Consider the following 12,243-nt stretch of genomic DNA (forward strand, 5'->3'; position numbering starts at 1 on the left):
AATGAAAAGGCAAGTTCTATTTTTGAGTAAAAAAGGTCAACACTGGGGTCATGTCAACTTCCCTTACTGTGTGGCAATCTCAGGAAAAATGCTTTTAAGGAATTTTTTTGATACCAATTTAGATGCTTCTCAAGTTAATATGAAAAATAAGCGGACAAGAAGAGCCAAGATACTTGTAAAAAAGAAGAGGAAAACCAACCCCGTATTAAAATATTATAAAGTAATATCAATTTACACAGTGCAGTGTTGGCATATGATAGGCAGCTCAGTGGAACAGAGTCTGAAGTCCCAGAATTGACCTCACAGCTCATGTATGACTCTGCATATGACATTTACTATTGTTCTGGTATAGGATAAAGGTGCAGTTCAAACAAGAGGAGAAAAAAATAAATTATTCAGTCAATGGCATTGGGATAAATTCAGTAACTCTCTGGAAACACACTAAGTTGGATCCATACTTCATATATTACACCAAATAAAATTCAGGTGTGTCAAAGACTTAACTATAACAAGAGAAGTAGAAAAAAGTATGGAAATATTTTCATCTTGGAGTAGGGGAATTTTCTATGATATGAAACCTAGAAGGCTTGAAAAAATGTTTGATAAACTGGACTATATAAAAATCAAAAAGTTCAGTATGACAAAACTCACCATAAGTCAAAATACAAATCAATGGGTGGGGGGAGGCAGGGTTTACAATTCTTATCACACATAAAGGTTTTATTTTCCTGTTGTAATAAAGAGCTCCTACAAAACAATAAGAAAACTACCTACTTAAATACCTAAAAAAGAATGTGAATTGTTGAAGGAAAACATTGAAGATTCTTAAGTATATGAAAAGATACTCAATTTCACACATAAGAAAATTCAATAAAAGAAGAAAACCTTAAATAACTAAAATTTTATAGGTCAGTTTGCTCAATCTCATAAATTTGCTAACATACTGTGTAACTATCTGAGCAGCCAGCTAGTTCCCCTCTTGTTCGCCCTCCCTCAATTTTGTTTTCATGTAAAAGACAAATAAATGACTTGACTCCCCCCCCCCCAAAAAAAAAAGAAAGTGAGGGAAAATAAGTATTATTACACATACTGAATGGAGTGTAAATTGGCACAATGACTATGAACGACAATTTGGCAATGTCTATTAAGATTATAGATATGAATATACTTCCACCTAGTAATCACTTCTAGGAATTTAGCCAACAAATAGATCTCATACGTGCAAATGATTCACTGCAGCATAATTTGTAATTATGAAAAACAGGAAACAATCTAGTGTTCAGCAACAGAAGTTTGGTTAAATGAACTATGGTATAGTCATGTAACGGAAAAAAAATGTCAAGCAACTACTGAAAAAAAGAGATATAGTGACTTGGATTATTCTTCAAGATAAAGTATGGCAAGGTACAGAACCATTTGTGTGAAAAAAGTAAGAAAACGAATAGAAATATATTTATTGTCGATTGTTTACACATAAAATATTTTTGAGTGGATTCTCAGTATCTTATGACTAGACTAGATGCCATAGCCTAGATGGCTTAAATAAGAGAAATGAATTTTCTCACTGTTCTGGAGGCTGAAAGTGTGGGGATCAGGGTGTTGGTAGTCAGGTTCTGGTGGGACTCTATTCCTGGCTATAGATGGCTCTCTTCTCCCCGCATGCTCACAAGGCTGAGAGAGGGTAAACTGTCTGCTGTGTCTTCTAATAAGGGCACTAATCCCAATATGCGGGACTCTACTTTCCTGATCTCATCAAAACCTAACTATCTCCCAAGGGCTTTATCTGTAAATACTGTTACATTGAGATGGAGGTAATTAAGGTTTCAACATATGAATTTGGGGGGATACAATTCAGTATTTGATAATAATTACAATTAAGTAATTGATAATAGTTGTCTCTGGGCCCAGGGAGGGAAACAAGAGCTATGGAATAGGAATATAAAGGTGATTTTTCACTGTTTGTTTTTTATACCTCTGTAATTCTCCAACACCAACTGGGTGTCCAACAATTCCATTCAATTCTGATAATATTAATATTTACCTGGAGTTAGCATCAGATCCCACAAGTTCAAGGGCTCAGTTCCACAAAGCTGCCCCGACTTCGGATGCCAATCACAAGTCCCCGGCCACTAGAACTTCTGGCCAACCAGCTATAAATCGGGAGTTCCCATGACCCCCTCCTTGGGTACAATAATTTGCTAAAATGGTTCACAGAACTCAGGAAAACATTTACTAGCTTAGTATAAAAGATGCAAATGAACAGCCAAATGAAGAGACACACAGGCGAGGTCCAGAAAGGTCCTGAGTGCAAAAGCATCTGTCCTCATGGAGTTGGGGTGCCAGGTGCTTGTGTGCGTGCTTAGTCACTTCCGTCATATCCAACTCTTTGTGACTCTATGGACTGTAGCCTGCCAGGCTCCTCTATTCATGGGATTCTCCAGGCAAGGGTACTGGAGTCGGTTGTCACGCTCTCCTCCAGGAGATCTTCCTGACCCAGGGAATCGAACTCACAGTTCTTACATCTCCTGCAGTGGCAGGCAGGTTCTTTACCACTAGTGCTGCCTGGGAAGCTCTGGGTGCTGGTGGCTCAGTGGTAAAGAACCCTCCTGCAACACAGGAGACACGGTTTCAATCCCTGAATTGGGAAGATCCTCTGGAGGAGGAAATGGCAACTCACTCCAGTATTCTTGCCTGAAAATTTCTGCGGACAGGGAACCTGGTGGGCTACAGTCCATGGGGTCCCAAAGAGTCAGACACAACTGAGCACACAGAGCATCCTCCCAGCATGTGGATGTGCTCACCAACCTGGAAGCTCCCCAAGCCCTGTTTAGGGATTTTTATGGTGATTTCATTGCAAGGGTATGATTGATCAAATCACTGGCCATTGGTGATTGAATTCCATCTCTAGCCCGTCTCCTCAACCCTCCGCAGAGACTGAGCGGGGGTGGGGTGGGAGTGACGTTCCAACCCTCTAATCAAGGCTTAGTCTTTTTGGAGGCCACTCCTGATCCTGAAGCCACCCGGAGGTCCATGAAGACTCACCTAATGAGCACAAACTCGGTTATGGTCGAAAGGGGCTTGTAGTGAATAACAAAAGACACTCTCTGTCACTCAGAAAATTCCAAGGGTTTTAGGAGCTCTGTGCCAAGAGTGCGTGGAGAAGGACACAAAGACCAAACATAATTTCCTATAATATCATAATGAATTTTGAATTTTGATCTACTTATACACAGGCACATACACACTAAATAGTCTTAAAATGTTGGAGCTGGGGGAATGCTCAAGAAGCCTGAGTTAACCAAGTTCACATAACTTGTGAGAGTTAGACCTGGGCCTCATATTTCCTTACTTCTATTTAAAGATTCTTTACAATATGTCATGATTATTTTTAATTTCTTTGAAGATGTTTACTGCTTTTGTGACTTCAAGGATCTGACATTTCTAGTTTTCATATTTTAAAAAGATGAGTCCTCCAGACTTTGGGGAAATGGGACACTTGAGGGAGATCAACATTCATGTAGTTTTTCTCCAATGATCAGTGCAAGACATAGTATACAGAGACAGCTATTTATATCATACAGATTAGAAAAGACTTGGAAACTGTCCCATCCAAAATACCTCTTTACTACTCTGTTCAAAGACCTGAAATAAATCTTATTACTGTAAACCTCTTATGAGCAATGCAAATATTTCTAAGGGAGGTACGTCCACACTCTGAATAACCATTACTAACTCTTGAAAAAATGAATTTATTAGGTTCCTACCTCAAGGTCAGATTTCAAGAGCAAGTTTCTACAGGAATGGGACTAAGGATAATAAATTTTGGTAAAAAAGAAACTTCTAAGTATCAGTTTAGTCATTTGTAAAATGAGTGAGCTGGACTGGTGTGTCCACAGACTTTCTTCCTACAGGGCTCTGTTAAATACCTTATTTCATTTATTCCATGGAAAAACTAGGATATGTGCGAAAGGGGGGTGCTGCTTTTCTCACTTGTCAGATAATGAAACTGAGGCTCAAAAGAGGTGAATTTCTTGTCCAAGATCACCAGCCAAGGATTCTGTTTCGCATGATCACTTAACTCCAGTTTCAGTGACCTTTCCACTGTATCATACTTATTCCTCCATCTTTTGAGCCATATTACACGGTATGGTGCTGGGATTCAAAACTGAAAGATGAGGCTCCTGCCCTGTTGGGGTCTGCAGCAATTAGAGAAGACAAATACTTAGCCACATCATCACCTCCCTGCTAGAGAGAAAGAGAGAGAGGGAGAGAGAGGGGGAGAGAGAGAGAGAAGGAGAGGGACAGGAGGATGGAGAGTTGGGAGCAGGGATCAGCAAAAGCGTCACAGAAGATGCTGAAGCTGAACTAGAAAGGATGAGCAGGTGTTTGGTATAAAGAAAGGTTGCACCAGTGCTCTCAGGTGAAAAGACTTCAACTTAAAATGGAACACAAGGTGCTCTGTCAGTTTTCTGCCGCAGACAGGCAGAGAGAAACTGTGGGGCAGAGGGGCCTTTAAACCCCTTTTGGATAACATCATTTGTCATCCCCTTGTTCAGGTCTGTGCCAGATTGTTGAGGTCATAGGCTCCTTCTAACTGGCTCCTCTGCCATCACTGTGCTTAGTTGTTCAGTCGTGTCCGACTCTGCGACCCCATGGACTGTAGCCCACCAGGCTCTTCTGTCCAAAGGGATTCTCCAGGCAAGAATACTGGAGTGGGTTGCCATTCCCTTCTCCAGGTGGTTTTCTGAACACAGGGATCAAACCCAGGTCTTCCACATTGCAGGCAGATTCTTTACCATCTGAGCCACCAGGGAAGCCTCCTCTTTCATCCCTATGTGGTCCTTTATTTAAAGGGCTATATTATGAAAGAAGATGTAAAGTGACAGACAAGTAACAGACCATGCCATAACTTTTTCAGTTGCTTTATACTTAGTTTTACTTCCCAGATTATGGTATAGGGGATTGGAAGCCCTCTTGAAGTTTTCACAAGACGCAGTAACACACCCAGATAACAAGTGAAAGACAAGAACAAGTTTTCATCATTGATCAAAAAAGAAATCCATCATGGCTATGGCCTGGACCAGCTGGAGCTTTGGGTGAGGGCTTCTGGAACAGGTTGCTACCTGATGGTTTTGAGACACCTCATTGGGCAACCCTCCCCTTAACATCCCAGTCTCATAAGAAACATACTTCAGAAGCAGAACTAAGAAGTATCTTTCTTCCCTTCCTCAGACTTGCTTCAAAAAACAAGTTTTGACCACTTTGGTTAGTATCATGCTGACATACAATTGCCTCCAAGGTGTCAGTGGTTCTCTAGCTCACTTACAGACCTGAAAACACAAACACACACAGAGAGACCTCTTGCACTTCCTTTAGTGAAATCCATCTTTTGTTACATTCTTTACATTTCTAACACAGATAAAATACTAAGGGTTCCTGGTCAAAACTCCAATTAATTTCATGCTCTTAAAAGAGACAAAGGTTATTCCAAATCTTCTGGAAGTTCTACAAATGCCGTTTGCTTGCTTACTTGCTTTTATGGTAAGAGGGGAACACGGCATTCACCTGAATCTTAAACACATTGCGATTGTTTATAAATCAGTATACTTTCAAAGCTACTCCAGAAAGAGTCCTTGGTGGCTGTGCAAGTGAAATATACGCAAGAAAGACTGTGCTGTCTAGGATAAGAGAAAATTACATAGCTCCCGAAAGAGAGAGGGGAGGGAGGGTTAAGGCAAAAAACAGGAAGGAGGAAAAGAAAGGAATCTTGAGTGGCCAGGCCACCATCTTCGCTGTCACCCAGGTTTATAACCTCAGGGTCTGCTCACCTCCTGACATTGATGTGCCCTCCCCAGGCAGTCAAAACCTGCCATTCTTCCTTCTCTGCCATTTAAGTGGGAATTCCCTTCATTCTGTTCCTACTTTCACATCTGTAACCTGAATCTTCAACGCTGAACTCAGAATATATCAGCTTCCCGGCTGACCTTCCTACCACCAAATTCTCTACTCTCTGTCACACTCCCACTATCAGACCAATCTTTCTAAAACACTTTGTTCACCACATTGGACCACCATTGCCCTTTAACTAAAGCTCAATCATTTTAGCCTAGAATTCAAGGCCTCATGCGTATGGCCCTAACTTGTCCTTTTTGGCCTATCTTCATAGCATTAGCTTTTAGTAAACACTTACCAAGGGTCAGGCACTCAGTTAAAAGCTTCTAAATGTTATTTGTCCTGTTGGAATCCCTTTCCAGGTAAGGTGTTATGACCCCCGCATTTGTGAGATCCTGTCGGGTGGCCACTGGGGGTGCTGAACATGTGATGCAGCCCAGCCAATCAGAGCATTCGTCCACCAAAGGCCAGCCAATCAGAGCATTCCCTGCCCCTAACAGGCCAACCAATCAGAACATTCTACTCGCCGTGTGTGTGTGTGTGTGTGTGTGTGTGTGTGTGTGTGTGTGTGTGTGTGTGTGTGTGTGTGTGTCTCTCTCTCTCTCTCTCTCCCCCCCCCCCCCACCTGCAACCCATCTCCAAGCCCAGCTGTAGGAAATTTGACTTTTAGGTGTGGGAGAGAGTGGGTTTCTTTCTTCCGGGGTTAAATCTACACAGAAAAGCAGAAAAGAGAAGAGATAAAGAATGAGAGAGCGGGTATGGGGAAGCCTGATGATATTGTTTGTCCCTCTGGATCCCACCACACTGGCAGCTAGTTCTATATCCGGACTTTTCCCATAAGGAGTCAAAAAGTCCCTTCCTTACTTAAGCTTGTTTGAGTTAGGTTTGCTGTTATTTGCAACTGAAATGTTGATTAGAGCCCTTTACAGGGCTCTGATTTAACCCTTAACTCATTTAACCCTCACCGCAGCCCCGTGAATTAGGACTGTCACTTTCAACCAATTTGATGGGGGCAGTGACACCAGAGAGATGTGACTTGCTGGAGGTCTCACAGTTTTTAATGTGGAGATATTTTCAACCAGGCCTTTAATGGTGTCTTCTAAGACCCTTCAGGAAGACATGCCCAGTGTTTCTGTGTGCCAGGTACCAGGCTGAGCACCACACACTTCTGCCATCCCATCTGCTGCTGTGCTGCACACTAGGACCTCACCCAGGTCCTGACTTTTTACACCTGGATCTTTACTCAGGGTATTTTCTCCACTTCAGATAGGCAGATGACACCACCCTTATGGCAGAAAGTGAAGAGCTAAAGAGCCTGTTGATGAAAGTGAAAGAGGAGAGTGAAAAAGTTGGCTTAAAGTTCAACATTCAGAAAACTAAGATCATGGCATCCTGTCCCATCACTTCATGGGAAATAGATGGGGAAACAGTGGAAACAGTGGCTGACTTTATTTTGGGGGGCTCCAAAGTCACTGCAGATGGTGATTACAGCCATGAAATTAAAAGATGCTTACTCCTTGGAAGGAAAGTTATGACCAACCTAGACAGCATATTAAAAAGCAGAGACATTACTTTGCCAACAAAGATCCATCTAGTCAAGGCTATGGTTTTTCCAGTGGTCATGTATGGATGTGAGAGTTGGACTGTGAAGAAAGCTGAGCACCGAAGAATTGATGCTTTTGAACTGTGGTGTTGGAGAAAACTCTTGAGAGTCCCTTGGACTGCAAGGAGATCCAACCAGTCCATCCTAAATGAAATCAGTCCTGAATATTCATTGGAAGGACTGATGCTGAAGCAGAAGCTCCAATACCTTCTCCACTTGATGCAAAGAACTGACTCACTGGAAAAGACCCTGATGCTGGGAAAGATTGAAGGCAGGAGGAGAAGGGGATGACAGAGGAGATGGTTGGATGGCATCACTGACTCGATGCACATGAGTTTGGGTAAACTCCAGGGGTTGGTGATGGACAGGGAGGCCGGGCATGCTGTGGTTCATGGGGTTGCAGAGTCGGACACGACTGAGTGACTGAACTGAACTGAGCCTGGCCCAACTCTGCCTGGCTATATTTACTTATCCTTCAAATTTGAAATCAGATGTCAGATCATTCTGGAAGTCTTTGAGGTTACCCCACCCAGAAGAAATTACTTCCTCCTTTGAGTTTTAAAGACTTTGACTTGAACAGGGGGCAAATGGGTGTCTTCCGGAGCTTACTGCCTAGTAACTTGTGGGCATTTCTTATGGAGGTTCAAGGACTAGTGGTTTGAAGTCACCAGATTTCCACTCCAGTCATTTCAACAGTAAGTCTGCAAAAACCACACTTTTTTTTTTTTTAAACAAGTAGTGCCAGTGTTGTGGTCATGAGCAGTGGCTTTAGAGTAAGACTGGGCTACGTTGGAACCTGGCTCTGCAACTCTCAAGCTTGGGCAACCTTAAACAGATTGCTTATTCTCTGGGACTCACATTTTTCTTACCTGAGTATGAGGATGAAAACAACTTTGATCTTAGAGAGATATGAGAAGTAAATGAGATAACCAACATTAAGTTCTTAGCATAGTGTCTGGCATATGCTGCTGCTAAGTCACTTCAGTCGTGTCCGACTCTGTGCGACCCCAGAAACGGCAGCCCACCAGGCTCCCCCATCCTTGGGATTCTCCAGACAAGAACACTAGAGTGGGTTGCCATTTCCTTCTCCAATGCATGAAAGTGAAAAGTAAAAGTGAAGTTGCTCAGTCGTGTCTGACTCTTCGCGACCCCATGGACTGTAGCCTACCAGGCTCCTCCATCCATGGGATTTTCCAGGCAGGAGTACTGCCATTTCCTTCTCCAGAGGATCTTCCTGACCCAGGGATTGAACCCCGGTCTCCCGCATTGTAGGCAGACGCTTTACCATCTGAGCCACCAGGGAAGCCTATAGCATATATATCTATTTCTATATCTATCTATCAAATTTTTATGTAAGGGATCATACCTTCTACTCATGTTGCCTCCACACACAGAGCAGAGACAAATAAAACACATATTTACTAAATGAAGGACCAGTCTTACAAATAGCCGCTCCCTTAAAACTTCTCCCAGGCTTCTACCGAAAATGACCAATAGCAGGTGCTTGAGGAAATGAAAGACAGTTGGAAAAAGCAAGCTGGGATAGAGGTGGGGAGAAGGAAGAGGGAAATGGTGGTTAGGAAATAAAAGCCCCTTCTAAGAAAGAGTATCCTAAGAGCAGTGAAGGTAATCAGTGGGAGCAAAAGCCAGAATTATTTTTGTTCCTTAGACTACCCCCGTCATCTCTTACTTGTCTTCTCTCAGTGGATATCAGGTGAGATAGCCAGTGACATAGGCTCTAGTATCTTTTGAAATTGTGCAGCATTCCCCTTCAGTCCTCCTCTTGCGAGTGGGCACAAGGCAGTTGTGCTGCAGTAGTTACAGCTTTGGAGAAGCCAGTGGCGCCCCACTCCAGTACTCTTGCCTGGAAAACCCCATGGACGGAGGAGCCTGGTGGGCTGCAGTCCATGGGGTCGCTAAGAGTCGGACACGACTGAGCGACTTCACTTTCACTTTTCACTTTCATGCATTGGAGAAGGAAATGGCAACCCACTCCAGTGTTCTTGCCTGGAGAATCCCAGGGATGGGGGAGCCTGGTAGGCTGCAGTCCATGGAGTCACACAGAGTTGGACACGATTGAAGCGACTTAGCAATTAGAACAAATAACTTCCATAATTTGTGTGGAAACACAAAAAAAACCTTGAATAGCCAAAGCAATCTTGAGAAAGAAGAATGGAACGGGAGGAATCAACCTGCCTGACTTCAGACAATACTACAAAGCTACAGTCATCAAGACAGTATGGTAGTGGCACAAAGATAGAAATATAGATCAACAAAGCAAAATAGAAAGCCCGGAGATGAATGCAAGCATCTGCAGACACCTTATCTTTGACAAAGGAGGCAAAAATATACAATGAAGTATAGACAATCTCTTTAGCAAGTGGTGCTGGGAAAAGTGGTCAACTACCTGTAAAAGAATGAAACTAGAACACTTTCTAACACCATGCACAAAAATAAACTCAAAATGGATTATAGATCTAAATGTAAAACCAGAAACTATAAAACTTCTAGAGGAAAACATAGGCAGAACACTCTCTGACATAATCACAGCAAGATCCTCTATGACTCACCTCCCAGAGTAATGGAAATAAAAGCAAAAATAAACAAATGAGACCTAATTAAACTTAAAAGCTTTTACACAATGAAGGAAACTATAAGCAAGGTGAAAAGACAGCCTTCAGAATGGGAGAAAATAATAGCAAATGAAACAACTGACAAAGAGTTAATCTCAAAAATATACAAGCAGCTCATGCAGCTCAATACCAGAAAAATAAATGACCCAGTCAAAAAATGGGCCAAAGAACTAAACAGACATTTCTTCAAAGAAGACATAAAGATGGCTAACAAACACACAAAAAGATGCTTAACATCACTCATTACCAGAGAAATGCAAATCAAAACCACAATGAGGTATCATCTCACGCTGGTCAGAATGGCTGCCGTCAAAAAGTCTACAAACAGTAAATGCTGGAGAGGATGTGGAGAAAAGGGAACCCTCTTACACTATTGGTGGGAATGCAAACTAGTACAGCCACTATGGAGAACAGTGTGGAGATTCCTTAAAAAACTGGAAATAGAACTGCCATATGACAAGCATGACCATCCCCATGGAATAGACCATCCCCTTGGAAAAGAAATGCGAAAAAGCAAAATGGCTGTCTGGGGAGGCCTTACAAATAGCTGTGAAAAGAAGAGAAGTGAAAAGCAAAGGAGAAAATGAAAGATATAAGCATCTGAATGCAGAGTTCCAAAGAAGAGCAAGGAGAGATAAGAAAGCCTTCCTTAGCGATCAATGCAAAGAAATAGAGGAAAACAACAGAATGGGAAAGACTAGAGATCTCTTCAAGAAAATTAGAGATACCAAGGGAACATTTCATGCAAAGATGGGCTCAATAAAGGACAGAAATGGTATGGACCTAACAGAAGCAGAAGATATTAAGAAGAGGTGGCAAGAATACACAGGAGAACTGTACAAAAAAGATCTTCATGACCCAGATAATCACCATGGTGTGATCACTCACCTAGAGCCAGACATCCTGGAATGTGAAGTCAAGTGGGCCTTAGGAAGCATCACTACGAACAAAGCTAGTGAAGGTGATGGAATTCCAGTTGAGCTATTTCAAATCCTAAAGGATGATGCTGTGAAAGTGCTGCACTCAATATGTCAGCAAATTTGGAAAACTCAGCAGTGGCCACAGGACTGGGAAAGGTCAGTTTTCATTTCAATCCCAAAGAAAGGCAATGCCAAAGAATGCTCAAACTACTGCACAATTGCACTCATCTCACATGCTAGTAAAGCAATGCTCAAAATTCTCCAAGCCAGGCTTCAGCAATACATGAACGATGAACTTCCTGATGTTCAAGCTGGTTTTAGAAAAGGCAGAGAAACAAGAGATCAAATTTCCAACATCTGCTGGATCATGGAAAAAGCAAGCGAGTTCCAGAAAAACATCTATTTCTGCTTTATTGACTATGCCAAAGCCTTTGACTGCATGGACCACAATAAACTGTGGAAAATTCTGAAAGAGATGGGAATATCAGACCCCCTGACCTGCTTCTTGAGAAACCTGTATGGAGGTCAAGAAGCAACAATTAGAACTGGACATGGAACAACAGACTGGTTCCAAATAGGAAAAGGAGTACGTCAAGGCTGTATATTGTCACCCTGCTTATTTAACTTATATGCAGAGTACACCATGAGAAATGCTGGGCTGGAAGAAGCACAAGCCAGAATCAAGAATGCTGGGAGAAATATCAATAACCTCAGATATGCAGATGACACCACCCTTATGGAAAAAAGTGAAGAGGAACTAAAAAGCCTCTTGTTGAAAGTGAAAGAGGAGAGTGAAAAAGTTGGCTTAAAGCTCAACATTCAGAAAACTAAGATCACGGCATCTGGTCCCATCACTTCCTGGGAAATAGATAGGGAAACAGTGGAAACAGTGTCAGACTTTATTTTTTTTTGGCTCCAAAATCACTGCAGATGGTGATTGCAGCCATGAAATTAAAAGACGCTTACTCCTTGGAAGGAAAGTTATGACCAATCTAGATAGCATATTAAAAAGCAGAGACATTACTTTGCCAACAAAGGTCCGTCTAGTCAAGACTATGGTTTTTCCAGTGGTCATGTGTGGATGTGAGAGTTGGACTGTGAAGAAAGCTGAGCACCGAAGAATTGGTGCTTTTGAACTGTGGTGTTGGAGAAGACTCTTGAGAGTCCCTTGGACTGCAAGGAGATCCAACTAGTC

General features: G+C 42.2%; 1 long non-coding RNA gene across 2 annotated transcripts in view; it reads right to left on the reverse strand.

Annotated features, from left to right (window-relative positions):
* LOC129619814 (uncharacterized) overlaps window positions 1–6,332 on the reverse strand; it is a 95,197-nt gene extending 88,865 nt beyond the window's left edge. For both annotated transcript variants that reach the window (XR_008698166.1, XR_008698165.1), the window contains exon 1: window positions 6,191–6,332. This is a non-coding gene — a long non-coding RNA (uncharacterized LOC129619814). The remainder of the gene's footprint in view (window positions 1–6,190) is intronic.
* Between the last annotated feature and the right edge of the window lie 5,911 nt (window positions 6,333–12,243).

The sequence above is a fragment of the Bubalus kerabau genome, chromosome 9 (assembly GCF_029407905.1).
Source record: "Bubalus kerabau isolate K-KA32 ecotype Philippines breed swamp buffalo chromosome 9, PCC_UOA_SB_1v2, whole genome shotgun sequence".
Taxonomy (NCBI): domain Eukaryota; kingdom Metazoa; phylum Chordata; class Mammalia; order Artiodactyla; family Bovidae; genus Bubalus; species Bubalus kerabau.